Genomic DNA, 17,265 nt, shown 5'->3' on the forward strand with positions numbered 1-17,265 from the left:
TGGCACACAGCAGGCATTCAATAGATGTGTTTAATGAATGCACAGTGAATAGCAACTTTCTCCAGCCTTAGTGGAAGTGCCAATTAACTGGGCACTTTAGTTAACAGGCAGTGGGTGAGGGAAGTTGGAGTTAGCCTGTATTCGCCCATTCTCACATTGTTATAAAAAACTACCTGAGACTGGATAATTTATAAAGGAAAGAAGTTTAGTTGACCCAAAGTTCTGCAGGCTATACAAGAGGCATGGCTGGGAGACCTCAGGAAACTGACAATCATGGCAGAAGGGAAAGGGGAAGCAGGCACACATGGCAGCAGGAGGGAGAGAGCGCCAAGGGAAAAGTGCTATACTCTTTCAATTAAGCAGATCTCGTGAGAACTCACTCACTATCACGAGAACACCTAAAATCTGCCCCTATTATCCAATCACCTCCCATCGGGTCCCTCATCCAACACTAAGGATCACAACTCAAGATATTTGAGTGGGGACAGAGAGCCAAACCATATCACAGCCCCCAATATGTTCCCGTGACACTGAACTCCACTGAAAGCTCCCTTTCCAGAGCTAGCTAGGATTAATAAGAAAGACAAGTGGCATCATTTCAGAATACCAGGTAAAGGAGTATATCAGTTTGTTCTCACACTACTGTAATGGCATACCCAAGACTGGGTAATTTATAAAGGAAAGAGGTTTAATTGACTTACAGTTATACATGGCTGGGGAGGCCTCAGGAAACTTACAATCATGGTGGAAGGGGAAGCAAACATGTCCTTCTTCGCATTATGTCAGGAAGGCCAAAAATGAGAGCGAGTGAAGGGGGAAGCCCCTTATAAAACCATCAGATCTTATGAGAACTGACTCACTATCATGAGAATAGCATGGGGGAAACCACCCCCATGATTCAATAACCTCCCACCAGGTCCCTCCCATGACATGTGGGGATTATAGGAACTACAATTCAAGATGAGATTTTGTTGGGGACACAGCCAAACCATATCAATGGGGTTTAAATTCTAAAACCAGACATGAGAAATTAGCAAGTTTTAATAGAAATGTCAAGGAAACAGAGCACGGGGAAAGAGAAATATAAGAAAAATAATATATAATTTTATAGCTAATCCTATTAAGTAAAGGATTTATTAACCTAACCTAAGAGAAGGCATAGAAGAAATCACCTCTGCTTCTAAGGGCTTGTTGGACCAATGATGAATAAGAAAACAGGCCACCCTTCTACACTCTTCCATCCTCTTCCTTTAGCACCAAACCTTGAAGAGCCCTACATACCCCTGTTCCTCCCCTGTCGGTATTCTATTCACCCTCTTGCCTTGGCAACCCTAAGGAGGCACAAATCCCAGAAAAGCAGCTCACCCACCCAAACACCAACTGCAGCCAGTTATGTTAACCAAACCTGCTTATCTCACCAAGCACTGGACAAGACTTCAGGGATTATGCAAAGATGCACTGTGCATTGATCAGCACTGATTTTAGATCCCCATTGACATTCTGTCCTGTAGGTCTCTAATCCTCTGGTTTTATTTTGTAGTCTATGACTTAGGATGCACTGTACAGAAATAATTCTGGGTGCCATATTCATGTATATTGCATCATTTCACACTCAAGCTGGAGGACCGGAATTTCAACTAACACTACCCTATTCTAACACATTTCATGTGCCAGGCTGCATGATATTTGCACCTCATTAAAACATGACACAATTAGAAGGCTGTAATAGGAGAGGGCACTGTGTCTCCTTAAATGTTTGAATCACAGACATATCCTTGTTGGTATCAAGGAAGATGTATTATCTACAAACTAGAACAGCTTTTGAGATTGGTATCTGTAAATTGTGCTCATTCTTAAACCCACATAGCAGCTCCTTCCCAGAATTCAATGCCCCCGCCCTTTTTTTTTGAGATAGGGACTTGCTCTGTCACCCAAGCTGGAGTTCAGTGGTGTGATCACAGATCACTGTAGCCTCGAACTCCTAGGCTCAATCCTCCTGTCTCAACCTCTCAAGTAGCTGAGATTACAGGTGTGCACAACTACACCTATTCATTTTTTATTTTTTTTTTTATAGAGACGGGGTCTCGTTATGTTGCTCAGTCTGGTCTTCAACTTCTGGCCTCAAGCCATCCTCCTGCCTCAGCCTCTCAAAGTGCTGGGAATACAGTCATGAGTCACTGTGCCCAGCCTCAACACATGGCCACACTAAGTCACTGAGGCACAAAACCTGGACTTTAAAGTTCTCCCTCTCAGCACTCCCATGTGCATTCAGACCCTGCCAGGACTCATAGAGGACTCCTGTGTAGCACCTCTCTCTGCAGCCTTCCCCACCTTTCAGTTCCAAGGCCTCTGCTTGAGTTCAGCCCCTTTCAACTCTCACCAGGAGACAGGCCCGACAGCTGCCTCCTCTGCCCGCCCCATTGCCATGTTCTGTCATCAAGACATCACCTTTCAAGCCTCTGTATTATTTCTCTATTATCTAGTGAATTAAGAACAAACTCCCTAAAAGTCAGTGGCTCACGAAGTGTGATTCGCAGACCACCGAGAGTGGGTAATTTATAAGGGAAAGAGGTTTAATTGATTCACAGTTCCTCATGGCTCGAAGGCCTCAGGAAACTTAGAATCATGGTGAAGGGGAAGCAAACATGCCCTTCTTCATGTTATGTCAGGAAGGTGAAGAATGAGAAGCAAGTGAAGTGGGGAGACTTACCTGGCCACCTGCAAGATGTGCGGCCCTCACTATACATGATGTTACCAGAATTTCTAGGAGTTAAAGCCAAGAACTGTTTAATTGACTAGTGACTCTGATGTCCACTAACAGCTAAGCACCAACACCCGAAATGCTGCATTCGAAAGACCTGGCTAGACACATCTGGCTATAATGGACTAACATGTATCACCCCAACCCAGACAAAACTAAAAAAGAAATAAAGACGAGCTGGCTGTTTGAAGGTAATAGAGAACAGCTAAGGCAGCCAGGACTTGAGGGGTCACAACCCTGGAAGGACATGAAAGTAGATCCAACCTTCTCTCCCACATTTCCCTTTAAGGCTTTTCTGATTCCACAGCAGCCCGGAGGAGAGGCCAGGCGGGAAGCAGCCAGGGCTCTGAGTACAAGAGAAATACCATCTGATTGCCTTAATAGGAGCAAACAAGAGAATCAAGACAGCTTTCACTCTGTCATCTATAGATAACCAATGTGGGCATTTTGATGTATTTCCTTCCAGTCTTTTTAAATACACAGTCATATAATCTCAGAATTTTACATACGAGAGCATTAGAACCTAGAAGCATTAAGTGACTACCCAAAGGTTAAATAGTCCCCATTAAATGTATTTTAAAATCCACCTTTTTCCATTTGCAAGAACCCAATCAAAAAATATTAAAAAGAGAAAAGAAGTAGAGACACTATTCTCTAGAATTTTTGAGTGGTAAGATTACAGGTTAAAAATAAGCGGATCAATTTGATTCATAATGCTAATGATGTAAATGTTTTCCCCTCACCCTCAAAACCTTTTACCAGATCAAAACTCACATTGGTACCTACCGAAGAGCCTCTAGGGGAGAGGGCAGGCTCTGGAACCAAATGCCTCTTGATTCAAATCCTATTTGCTGTCTACACAAGCTCAGACACATCGGGGTTTGGTTTCCTTAACTCTAAGGTATCAAGTAAGCATTGTGAAGGCTAAATGAGATAACGCATGAGAAGCCCTAGCAAGAGCCTGGCCCTTAAAGAATCAAGATAAAGACCGGGCGTGGTGGCTCACACCTGTAATCCCAGCATTGTGGGAGACTGAGGCAGGTGGATCACCTAAGGTCTCTATTTGAGACCAGCCTGGCCAACCTGGTGAAACTTCATCTCTACTAAAAATACAAACAAACAAAAAAAATTAGCTGGGTGTGGTGGTGTGCACCTGTAATCTCAGCTACTTGGGAAGCTAGGGCAGGAGAATCACTTGAACCTGGGAGGCAGAGGTTGTAGTGAGCTGATATCACGCCACTGCACTCCAGCCTGGGTGACAGAGTGAGACTCTGTCTCAAAAAAAAAAAAAAGAATCGCCATAGGCTGAGCATGGTGGCTCACACCTGTAATCCCAGCATTTTGGATGGCTGAGGCAGGAGGATCCTTTGAGCACAGGAATTTGAAACCAGCCTGGGAAACATAGTGAGACTTTGCTTCTACAAAGTTCAAAAACATTAGCCAGGTGGGGTGATGCACACCTGTAGCCCCTGCTGCTTAGGCTGAGGCGGGAGGATCTCTTGAGCCTGGAAGTCAAAGCTGCAGCGAACCCTGATCATGCCACTGCACTCCAGCCTGAGTGACAGAGGGAGACCCTGTCTCTAAAACAGAGAGAGAGAGGAGAGAGAGAGAGAAAGAGAATTGCTATACATGTCCTCTGCTCACTGCTGCTTCCCTACTAAACTGCCAAGTTCCTGGACACGGCTTTCATTTACACCGAACTCACCTGCCTGTCCCTAGCATAAGGCAAAATACTTGGTTCAAAAAAGGAAATCTGTACTTTTTTGGTTTTAGCTTTTAGAAAGGCAGTTAATGGTTGAAATAAAAACCTAATGAAGGTTTAACAAAATGTCATCTACAATAAATACGTATGGTATGACCGGGCATGGTGGCTCACCCCTGTAATCCCAGCACTTTGGGAGGCTGAGGCAGGCGGCTTACCTAAGGCTGGGAGTTCGAGACCAGCCTTACCAACACAGAGAAACCCTGTCTCTACAAATAATACAAAATTAGCCAGGTGTGGTGGCGCATGACTGTAATCCCAGCTACTTAGGAGGCTGAGACAGAAGAATTGCTTAAACCCGGGAGGCGGAGGTTGCAGTGAGCCAAGAGATTGTGCCATTGCATTCCATCCTGGGCAACAAGAGGGAAACTCTGTCACAAAGTGTATATATATATGTATGGTATGTTTATCTGTATATGTGTATATACACTTATGTATTCATATAGTCTGTATACTTACAGTGCAAACTGAAAGGCTACAATATTCTCTAACATTAAGAAGTTTTATAAATAGTGCTTTGGGGTGAAGACTATTCTGGATTAAGTGCTGAAGCTAGTGTGTTTCTTGTTTGTTTCATTTCCTGATGCAGAGCACCATGAAGACGGAAAGAACCTTGAGTCAACAGATGACTTACTAATTTACACAGGACCCCTAACCAGCACTGCGATTGGGGACACACTTCCTATTTTAGGTGATATGTGAAAACTTTCTGTGCAAACACAAATAGATCCTGTCAGAGGCCACTATTATACAGCCACTATGTGTAGGTAAACTCAATCAGAGAAGCCAAACCCCTGTTTTCACCCTGAGGAGTAACTATTCGGTTGCTTGCTGGGTACATCAGTGCATGAGTGTTTCTGCCTAAATAATACCTTCATGGAATTACATGTTGCAGTTTTAGGAATAACGGAATTAGGTAAAGAGGACAAACAAATTATACATTTTAAAAGGTTTACTAAATAGCCGATGAATTACTATGTAGCCAATTTTATTCATATCTTACAGGTATAGGTCTCACTGGACAACTAACACCTGACTATGGCTGTCCACAGAGGAAATTGCAAACTGGTCCACAGATATGTTTTGTTTGGTCTATGGCAAAAAAAGCTATAGACAAGTTTGTGAACACTGGGAAATAGGACATAGAAACCCAGATTTACAGCTTCATTTGACAAGAATAAAAAAATTACAAAAATCAGATGCTCTGGAAACTTTACATCTACAATCAGCAGGAATCAGACAACACATGTCTTTGGGTTTGCCGCAGTCTCCACCACTCCCTACTGTCATACGCCCCCACACTGCAGCTTCTGACATTGCCTCCTGGCCCCTGCAGGCAGCCGTGTTTGCAATTCTTGTTACAAGTCTCGGTGCCATTCGTGGTCTTTGGTATTCATTTCTGTAGTGTCTTTTTTATTCTAGACTCTCATGGGTTTTGCCTAAAGTTCAGGTTCAAATTCCATCTGATTCAATGTTCACGATGTCCACCTACTAAAACAAAAGGGCTTTCACTTTGAAGTGCAATATGTTGTGACTCAGTATTTCTCTTTCCTGATTTTTCTTTCCCTCACTTCTCATTTCCATGCTTTGTTCAAAGCGAAAACCTGAGTGCTAAGTGAGGAAGCATAACTATGTTCTCAAAATGGATTTGGTGGGGGAGGGTATTACATTCTGCTCCCCTATTAGAGTCAGGTTTGGAAATTTCACAGGAAAACTGAACAGGTCCCTTCAGACTCATGAAACATGCCCCTCCTGTGTGTTCCTGGCCTGAGCCATCAGAGGGACACAACAGAAGGATGCTCTGGGCCTGGGGTTTAGCAGGTGGCTAAGAGCCCGAGAGGATACCAGAAAGGTATCCTTCCCTGCCTCTTTTGCAGAAAGGACACTTCCCTGCCTCTTCTGCAGAAAGGACACTTAGAAGCCAAGGTGCATTACTCATCCACTTAAATATGTCACCTTTGTCCTTACTAGGGACATTGTCTTTCTTAATCAGTCATTTTGTATTAGCAAAAAACTGTCAACAGATGTTATGAGGAAGAGTCTGGCTTATATCACCTATTCCCATATGGTCCACATGAGTGGTGTAGACCACTGGTTCTCCAATTTTGGCCTACACAACAATTCCCTAAGGAGTCTGTTAGCTTCCCGGATCCCACCCCTAGAGTTTCCAATTCCGCAGGTCTGGGTTGGGGCCCCAGGAATTTACATGTCTGTGTTCCTAGGTGAGGCTGATGTTGAAGAAGTAAGTTCAAGAACAATGGTGACAAGATGTTGAGAAGCGCCACATGTTGAAAAGCACCCATGGTGACAAGATGGTGAGAAGCCCCAAGAAGCTCGGGAAAGGGTCTCTTGAAAAGCTCAGTTTAAAAATGTCATGAGTCAGGTACAAGCGTCTTATATTTATAGGTACTCATTAAGTTTATTCCATGGTGCCAATCTCTGGTGGGTTTTTTGATTGAGGGGGTTCTTTTGGTAGAGATGGGGTCTCACTATGTTGCCTAAGTTGATCTCTAACTCTTGGGCTCAAGCCATCCTCCTGCTTCAGCCTCCCAAAGGGAGGCTGGGATTATAGGTGTGAGCCACTATGCCCGCCTGTCCATCTCTGTTTGGATCCAAGTAAGAATGAAGAATTTCTCCAGCTCCAGGAACGTGTGTTTTTTTTAAATCAGCTTTATATAAAATTCTTCAAATTGGCCTGGGGGTGGTTAGAATCAAACCACTTCAAACCATATGTCTCTAGGCATCTTACTAGCAAAGAGTATTTATGTTTTTTTAAATACTTTTTACTAGCAATTTTAGGCTTTAGTATACAGAGTCATTTCCTAAATGCCACCCACAGTTGTGTCATCTGCTCATGGTTACTTTAAGACTCCAGCTGGAATCCCTGTTAAGATGGTGCTGACAATGTTAACAGGTGCTACATGAAGTCTGATCCACCCTACATGTTAAGCTAGTTTTCCTCTATTTCAAAGATCATATTCCAACTAGTATTTTGACGTGATTCTCCTGAAGACACTGTAATATAAAAGTACTGTGAGAACATGCAGAATTGTTCAATTTAATGCATATGTAAAGTAAATTAGAAACACACACAGATACACGCACACATCCACTCCCAAACCCAAAGCCCTGAATTTCCCCTCTCTGCAAATCTCTGAAAATAGGAAATAGAATACTTCCTTTCACTAAAAGGTTTTCCTCAGGAAAGCATGATTCAGATTATCATAATCGCCACCTTTTCTGATAGAAAGCATATAGGGATTTTCCTGTGATGGAGCTGACAGACTGTCTCCTTTCAGCCGGGCTCACAGCCGGGTGTGTATAAGGGGCTAAGGCTTCCAGGTTATTCTAATATCAGCCTCCCCTCCTTCAATTCCCTCTCCCACTCCCTCCCTGCTATGGAGAAGTGATATATTATGTGTTTAAAACTATCCCCAACTCTTGTTGAAAATTTCTCAAAATATCTATTCAACCAAAAGTATGGTAGCTACAGTTTCTAAAGCAAAAATTAGGATAGTCTGTCAGTAGATCAAAACAGGTAGACCAGTTTCTTTACTCAAATACTTTAAAAGTTATCACATAGAAAGCATTCTAATTTCTACATCTTACTAATTCACATTCTAAGGAACAGCTTTGCTTTAATAAACACAACCGCGTTTGCCCTTCTGATCCCAGGTTTAAAAATGTTCAATCGGCCATTTGATGTCAAAGAAAACAAAGTAGGCTAAGTCCAGTTTCACAAAAACCCTATTCATCGATGAATAAACAGCTTCAGAAACTGTAGCCCCAGCAAAAAGTGCCAGAAAACAACGATGTGAGCAAGACGGAAAGACAGGGGGCGCTCTCTCTTCTAAATGACCAGCATACATGGACAGAGGGGAACCAAGGTAAGAGGAGAGCACCCATCTACCTTAGCCATGGCAGGAGGGAAAAGAGTGAATAGACATCCCAATTTCAAATCTAATGTTTAAACTACTGAGCTTGGAAGCTGTCAGTGACCCAACTGTAACTATAATTTGGCTTTACAGAGGCTGGAACCACCAACACCTGAATCCCAGACACCACTGCCTCCAGAATACTGCAATGCCTTCCAGCTGGATTTCCTGAATTCATTTCTGCCCAAAAAGCCAGACTGATCTTTAAACACACAAATAAAATACTGCCACTCTCTGCTTTCCATCACAACTATTAAAAAAAATTGCACGTGCCTGACCACAACTGGCCTCCGTGAGTCTCTCCCACCTGCTCTTCATCCACCACCCCACCCCTGCTCTCGTGACCCCACCACAGCTTCCTTTTCTCAAACTCTCCAAGCCCATTTGTGCTTCAGGGTCTTTGCATGAGTGATTCCCTCTCCCACAATGCTCTTCTCCCTAATATTCTGATGGCTGGTTCCTTCCTACCATTGATGCCTAAATGTCACCTCTGAAAGGCTTCCCTGATGACGTAATCCAAAGGAGTCCCCAACCCAGTCCCTCTCCTTTGCTTCTCTGCTTTATTTTCTGATTTCTACTTATCAGCAGAAATTTTCTTATTCATCTGTTTTGTGGTTTGTGGTGGCATTTGTCACCCACACATCTACCACATTAAAGCAGGGACTACCTGGATTCCCAGCACTTAGAACAATACCTAGAACCGAGAAGGTCCCCCTTAGAAGAGGCAGAAAGCATGCAAGGAAACAGCAAGAAGGTGGAAGACGGACTAGATCTAACTTACCACCTGTATAACACCAAAAAGGTGAATGGAATTGTCATAAATTATTAGAAAGCACATGAAGGGTGACAATCAGCCCCAACAATACTAAATATTTATATAAAAATTCCCCAATTACACCAGCAGTTAACCTGAGCTATTTATTGATCATGAATAGTAAGTGGGTAAACACATATGCCATACATTATGCAAAGGGCTTTTCCTCTATTTCCTCTTTTACTCTATACATATGCCTATACTCTATACATATACTCTATACTTATGCAAATAAGCTTTCCCTATATTTCTATTCTTTTCTTTTTTTTTTTTTTTTTTTTTGAGATGGAGTTTCGCTATTGTCACCCAGGCTGAAGTGCAGTGGCACCATCTCAGCTTACTGCAACCTCTGCTCCTGGGTTCAAGCAATTCTCCTGCCTCAGCCTCCCAAGTAGCTGGGATTATAGGTGGCCACCACCATGCCAGGCTAATTTTTGTATTTTAGTAGAGACGAGGTTTCACCATGTTGGCCAGGCTGGTCTCAAACTCCCGACCTCAGGTGATCCACCCACCTCTGCCTCCCAAAGTTCTGGGATTACGGGCATGAGCCACCACGCCCGGCCTCCCACACTTGTTGGTTAGGAAGGAACTAGAAGGTGCCACCTGGCTAGAGGAGGAACCCAGGAATGCACAGGACCACAGAACAGAAGCCTGTGAAGCCGGGTCGCAGCTCCTCACCTCTGGACCTTGGACAACTCTCCATGCTGCTCCTCTGCAGCAGAAACTGCCTTCCTGTGCATCTCAGGCTTGAGAAGAGTCAAATGAGAACACATGCAGAAGTGCCCTGCAGAGCTCAGGAAAATAACATTTGACTTTTTCACTTAAAGCCTCCATAATGGGTAATCCATTGATGAAACACCAGAAATAGCATAAATGAGAGGAAAGAGGGGAAGCAAGGCAAGAACACGCAGGTCCGGGAGCTAGAGAACAACAGGCTGGGTCAAAAGAGAGGCGGTGACACAGGTGTGGTGACACAGACGAGACAGCCCCTCTCGGTTCGTCACAATAAGGGGAATGCACAAAGGAGCCGGAGCAGGAGCTGTCACTAGTCAATCTCTGTGGATAAAGGATGGAGACACCTCAGCCTCAGCACAACACATGTATTCAAATTTTGAGAACTGCCATGGTTATTTATTCCTGAGAGGACATTCAGTGTCATTTCCCATCAACAATAAAATCTCCACCAAAAGTCAACTAAGTGTGGCAAACCCCGTGTGGTCACCAACCCTAGGATGGTGTGACTAGCCAAAAACCCATCTCATTCTCCCAGGCTCTACTGAAGATCCTGAGAACAAACTTCAACCACCGGGACCACTGACCCCCCACCGTTCCCTCCTTACTACTTATGTTAAAGATTTTTTTAAAACAGGGGGTGGTCTGGGCATGGTGACTCCCACCTGTAATTCCAACACTTTGGGAGACTGAGGAGGGAGGATCACTTCAGACCAGGAGTTCCAGACCAGCCTGGGCAACACCGCAAGACCCAGCTAGCTCTACAGAGATTTTTCTTTTTTTAATTAGCCAGGTGTGGTGGCATATGCCTGTAGTCCCAGCTACTTGGGAGGATGACAGGATGATCACTCAAGCCTCAAGCCCTGGAGTTTGAGGCTACAATGAGCTATGATCATGCCACTGCATTCTAGCCTAGGCAACAGAGCAAGACCCTTTTTTAAAAAGGCTGTTAAGAGAACTCTTCAAGGAATAAGAAGAAAACTCAAGGGAAATGTCTCATTTAGTTTGCTAAGAATTGCCTGATGCTGTTGCTAGGTGGTGCTTATAAATATAAGCATACACTGTAAGACTGGTTTTTTTGCTCTAATTAGTGGCCAAGTCAGGCATCCTCAAATTAAGTGTCATCATTCCAGAATGTACATAAAATAGCTGGAGTACACATCAAATCAGATAACCCAACACTACAGTAGCAGGACTCCAGCAAAGTTTGAAAACACGCTTGCAGCTACGTCCTAGAACAGTGCTTCTCTAACTGTGATGGGTGCATGAATCGCCAGGGGATCTTGTTAAAAATGCAGATTCTGACTCAGCAGGCCCAAGCTTCTGCCATCTCTAACAAGCTCACAGGTGATGCTGAAGTCGCTGGTCACAGGCCAGGTGCCAGAAAAGGGTCAACAGTTGACAGCAAAAACCATCCTAATGCCATGCTCACTGCAAGCGCAGGTACTTTTTCAAAGTGAGGAAATACGGCTCAAACTGATTTACCCAAGGAAAGTGTATGGTATTTGCAAGAGGTGTTTATCACTCAGCTAATCAAGAACCTTCCTGATCAGCTGCAAGTTCTGCCCCAGATCCTTTGACCAGTTGGCAAACGGCGGGAGAAATCTCTTTGGCATTGACAGGTGCCCCGGATGGTAAGAATGCCCCCTTATGAAAGACTTGACTGCTCAGAGAGAACACTTTGTGTCCTGGAGCTACAGTAAACAGGAAGAGAGGAGGCAATAAAAACAAAGAGTAGAAATTTATGGAGAGTTTAGCTAAGATCACACAGTCAGCCGGGCATGGTGGCTCACGCCTGTAATCCCAGCATGCTGGGAGGCCAACGTGGGCAGATCACGAGGTCAGGAGTTCAAGACCAACCTGGCCAACATGGTGAAACCGCATCTCTACTAAAAATACAAAAAAAAAATTAGCTGGGCTTGGTGGCGGGTGCCCGTAATCCCAGCTACTCCAGAGGCTGAGGCAGGAGAATCACTTGAATCTGGGAGACAGAGGTTGCAGTGAGCCAAGATTGCACCACTGCTCTCCAGCCCAGGCAACAGTGTAAGACTCTGTCTCAAAAAAAAAAATCACACGGTCAGAGGAAGAACTGGTACAAGTAATCAAAGTGACGAAGTGATGGAGTATAGGAGGGCCACAAAGAGACCATCACTTATAATTAGGGGACCCTGAGCACATTCTCTCTCTGTGCTTCAGTTCCTTTACTATGGACTGGAATTATACATACAACTCACTGGGTTTTCTAGGGATTAACTGAAAGAGGCTGGACAGGCGCAGTGCCTCACATTTGTAATCCCAGCACTCTGGGAGGTCGAGGTGGGAGGATCACTGAGCTCAGGACAAGATCAGCCTGGGCAACAGAGTGAGACTCCATCTCTATATAAATATAAAAATAAAGATAAATAATTTTTATAATGAGGGAGCCTAAATAAAGCACTTATTTAGCAACTGCCAAGATAATAAAGGCATCGATCAATGTTTTTCTATTATTAAAATAATTTTTTTTATCTTTGAGATGGAGTTTGGTTCTTGTTGCCCAGGCTGGAGTGCAATGGTGCAGTATCAGCTCACTGTAACCTCCACCTCCCAGGTTCAAGCGATTCTCCTGCCTCAGCCTCCTGAGTAGCTAGGACGACAGGCACATGCCACCACACTCAGCTAATGTTGGGTTGTTTTTTTTTTTTTTGTATTTTTAATAGAAACGGAGTTTCACCATGTTGGCCAGGCTGGTCTCTAACTCCTGACCTCAGGTGATCCACCTGTCTTGGCCTCCCAAAGTTCTGGGATTACAGGCATGAGCCACTGCACCCAACCTATTAAGGGAATTTTTTCACTGGAGTGCAGGAGAGAGAATGAAACCAAGGCAAGGGTGGAATGAAGAGTTTTTCTGAACTCCAGCCAGATGACAGACCTACAGCTGCTAAAAGAAAAAGGCCTCCATTTTTGAGGGACCACAGAGGCTAAAAGAAAAGTTATAACCTAAACTGGAACCAAGATAACAGAAAGAACTGCCTCTGTCTAGACGGCAGCAGGAAGGGCTTAACAGTGCAAGGTGGTACATTGCAGTTGACCTAAGATGTATCAGATCTCCATAGTTAACTTGGAAACCCCAGCCTTTACATGACCAAAGAGTGAAGCACCTTAAGACTGCTGATGCGTCATAAACAAATAGACTCGACAGGGAAAGAGCAGGGCCTGTGGCTTAGACCTTGAGCAAGAAAGCCCCCTTTTCTCTGGGTTGGTGACGGGGACTGCTACCTACACTAGCAGCACCAGAAGCTGGCCAGAGAGACTTCTGTTCTGGGACCAAAGCTGGGTTTTATAGATGTGCTCACTGAACTACACATGTACTGAGAGCCTGCCCATTCCAGGCTGATCCACGGCCAAAGCTAGGGCAGTTCTGCTGGGACAAGCAGTCCCACTTCCTCCTTATCGAAGACACTCCCCAGTGGCCTTAAAGCAGAAACACAACTTGTGGTAGCTGCATTCAGCAATGAAACTTCCCATATTTAAATAAAGCTTAGAGAGAAGGGCCTCATATATGTTCAGAGTTTGACCCACGAAGATTTAACAAGATGAAGATATAACACTATTTCTAAAACACGGCTGGATGTAAGTAGGGAATGTGGCACATGTCTGTTCTGAGAACTGACTATGAAAATCAGTGCTCGTAAATTCCTGCGGGGCAGACACTATTTCCTGCCTACCAAAATCTATTCTCCCTTTTTTCCTTTCTGACAAAACTCCAAGTTTTTTCAGAGCCACAGTGTACCAAACTTAAAAAAAAAAGAAAGGAAAAAAGCAAAAGGAAGAGGCCTCAGTGTACCAAATTCAAAAAAAAAAAGAAAGGAAAAAAGCAAAAAAAAGGAAGAAAGAGAAGAGAGAAGATGAAGAGGAGGAGGAGGAAGAAATAGAGGAGGAGGAAGAGAAGGAAGAAAGAGAAGAGGAAGGAGGAGGAGGAGAAAGAGGAAAATGAGGAGGAAGAAGAAGAGAAAGGAGGAGGAGGAGGAAGAGGAGAAAGAAGAAACAAAATAAGGGGGAAAAAAAGAAATAAATTACAGGAACCAGCCTCCCCTGCTGCATGAGGTGCCCATGTAACATTTCTGGCACCTGAGATGTAAGCCAGGTCCCTTGATAGCTTCTCAAAGAACTCTTTAAAGGGGAAGACTTGGCTGCTACCAGCCTCTGTCTTCCACAAGTCTCCCTTCTGCCTGGAATAGGAACACAATCGTGAGGGAGCCACCACCCTGCACAGAAGCACTCAGCATGGAAATGAACACCACATGCCAGGCCACACCGTATGCCATGCACTACAAATGGCCGAACAAGATGGCAGTGCCATGGAACGCCCTGATTTGGTTAATCCACTGAGTTTTCTGTTATGTGAGGCTAACCTATGTGTTGTAAAAGATCATTTGCTTTGCAAAGACCTTTACTGAATTGACTGGCAAGGCGCCATGAGCTAGGAAGTAATTTGATTTACAAATAACTTTCTGACATGAACTAAAGATATAGAATAACGTAGACATATATTGGATGAGTCTCCTCTGCTAACAAATGCTATTCAGACCGAATCCTGAAGATATATTCATAAATGTAAAGATTCTCAGTGTGGTCTAGGTGTGGCCTTGGGAAGAAACTCCTGAGAAAATGGAGCAGAGTGAAGCCAAACCACCTGCTCTGCTGGGTGACATTGGTCAATCTCTCTGTGACTCAGTTTCCTCAACTACAAAGTGAAAATAACAGTTCCTACCTCAAAGGTAGGTTGTGCCTATTAAATGAGCTGATATTTGTACAATGCTTAGACATATGCCTGACACACTGCTTAATTACTGAGGATCTGCTAACACTATGGCAAAATTGGTGACAGTGTAGCTAAACATTAGTAATAGAAGCCAGACAGATTCATTCATTCTGCAGACAACAACTTCTTTCCTAAGGCATGCATCTGTCAAATAACAAGGACGTGAGATCCAGCTGTAGACTGTGGCCAAGTTCAGACAGTTTTAAATCTAAGGCCTTCTATGGTTCTCATAATCACCCTACCCAGATTCATGCAATACCAAGAGTAGCAAAGTCTACATGAAGAGCTGCTTATCAGTAGCATGTATTTATAAAATAAAGGTTGGGTAAAGAGATTAGCGAAGAGCACTAAAAATAGTTCTGTAAGCAAACAAGCTTTTGTAAGTCAATAGTTCATTAAAAAGTCAATACTTGAGCATCATTATTAGGAGAAATAGTCAAGAAACATGTCATGAAACTTGGTAGAATGGGGCCTCTTATCATCTTAGCCATCTTTTTGTTTTCCTAAAAAAGGTAAAAGAACCAAGTTAGCCATACACTGGCTGCTTTTATCTTTTTTAGATTCGAACACTGAAAGTATCCAGGACTTTCTACTAGGCTGTACTTCAGGGTCCAAAAGGGCACAAGAATTTTGTATATCGTAGCCAAATGCCAGCCACAGGTATGTAATCTAGTAAGTATCGAAGGTTTCCAGTCAGCCATAGTAGTTCTTTCGGGTCAGGAGAAAACTTTTCCTAGATGAAAGTAATCTCAACTAACTCATAACGTCCAGGCAACTGGATACCAAAAACACATTTTATAATCTACACTCCTTTTTAAATACTCAACAAATACAACAGGATGTGAATTTACACTTCTCCTCTTCCAATCCCAAGAGGAACAACAACAACAAAAAAAGATGAAAATCTCAAGTGTGAAGATCTCACTCCAGAATCTTCCTGTTACCATTTTTCTGGTTGTACATTATCAACTAAGCTGGCAGAGGCTCAGAATAGCCAGCGTGTTAAGATGTAACCCTTTCTTTCCTCTCCAGCAGAACTGTCCAATGGAAACCACAAAATGTGAGCCATGTGTAATTTTAGATTTTCTAGGAGTCATATTTAAGAAGGCAAAAATAGACAGGTGAAGTTTGTTTTATCGTATATTTCATTTATCCTAATATACCAAAATACTATCATGTCCACATGTAATAAACAAAAGTATTAATAAGATATTTGATGTTCTTTTTTTCATACCAAGTCTTCAAATGCCATGTGTATTTTATATTTACAGCACATTGCAATTCTAACCAGCCACATTTCAAGGGCTGGAGAGCCACAAGTGGTACTGGTTACTAAGTTGAACACAACGCTCTTGAAGTCAACAGTAACTGAAATTTGCAGTGTCTCAAGTTGCCTCCATGAGGGGCAAACAGATGAAATAGATCATCAGCTGAGTTTCAGCAAGTTGCCAGCCTAGAAAATTTGATAGTATCTTGAATGGAGGAACACACCTCATTTCAAACTAGTGTGAGCATGAATGGCTTTTAAGCTAATGCTTCCTACCAAGTACTGGCAATGCCACTTACTCTTTACCCAGGAAAACCTAATCACCAATGCAAAAGTATGTGTTGTTTTTAGCTTCATTTTATATAGGAGTCCAAGAAATTCTGCTCACTTGACAAACCTGTTCTCAAGGAGTTCTCCCAGAGGAGCAGGAAATGGTCAGACATACCCACTGACACACCCCACACAACTTGACATCCTATTCCACGTGGTCTATGTGTCAGTCACAGGCATGAGAAATGAGATGTAGCGGTGATCAGTTTTCATTATGCTGCAGCCATGGATGGGACAATTTGAAAGATGACCTGGTCTTACCAGTATTACCTACCTCAAAGGCTTACTGTGATGACCAAGGACAATAACAGAGAGAGAGTTCTTAGCAAACTGTAAAGCGCTATACAATTCTACTTAATACTGAGAAAGAACACCATTCCTCACCTGCAAGAGCAGATAGAAAAACAAATCGTAACTTGAAACAGAGATGTTATTGGGGGTGGGGGGAAACCATGAAAATATACTGACTGTTCTCAGTGGACTTTGTTCTCTTGAAAGTGTACAGAAAAAGGTTGAGTAGGCTCTAGTACCTTTCCCTCGAAATCTTGGGAGACACTGAAAAGTAAGCAAGCCAGCTAGGAGAACAAGCTTCTCCCCTGCTCCACTGCCCATTCCTCCCACCACCACCAGCCCCACTGACCTCATCCCAAATATTGTGTAAATCAAGTCAGTGGTTCCAAAAAATTAGATTTCTCCTTCCCAGTGCTTACATGTGGCCTGAAAATGTAGCGCCACCGGGGATACTGGCGCCTCCCGGAGCAAGAGTCAAAGCCTCCCGGGGAGTCCTGGCTCGAGGTTTCTCTCGGGCGAAAATGACACGGGGCTGGCTCTTGCGCGGCCCTCTCGCCTTCTCCAACAAA

General features: G+C 43.5%; 1 protein-coding gene across 1 annotated transcript in view; it reads right to left on the reverse strand.

The window, feature by feature from the left end:
- Nucleotides 1-17,265, reverse strand: part of CNKSR3 (CNKSR family member 3) — a 111,335-nt gene that overhangs the window by 92,983 nt on the left and 1,087 nt on the right. The window lies entirely within an intron of this gene.

Source organism: Callithrix jacchus, chromosome 4 (assembly GCF_049354715.1).
Source record: "Callithrix jacchus isolate 240 chromosome 4, calJac240_pri, whole genome shotgun sequence".
NCBI lineage: Eukaryota > Metazoa > Chordata > Mammalia > Primates > Cebidae > Callithrix > Callithrix jacchus.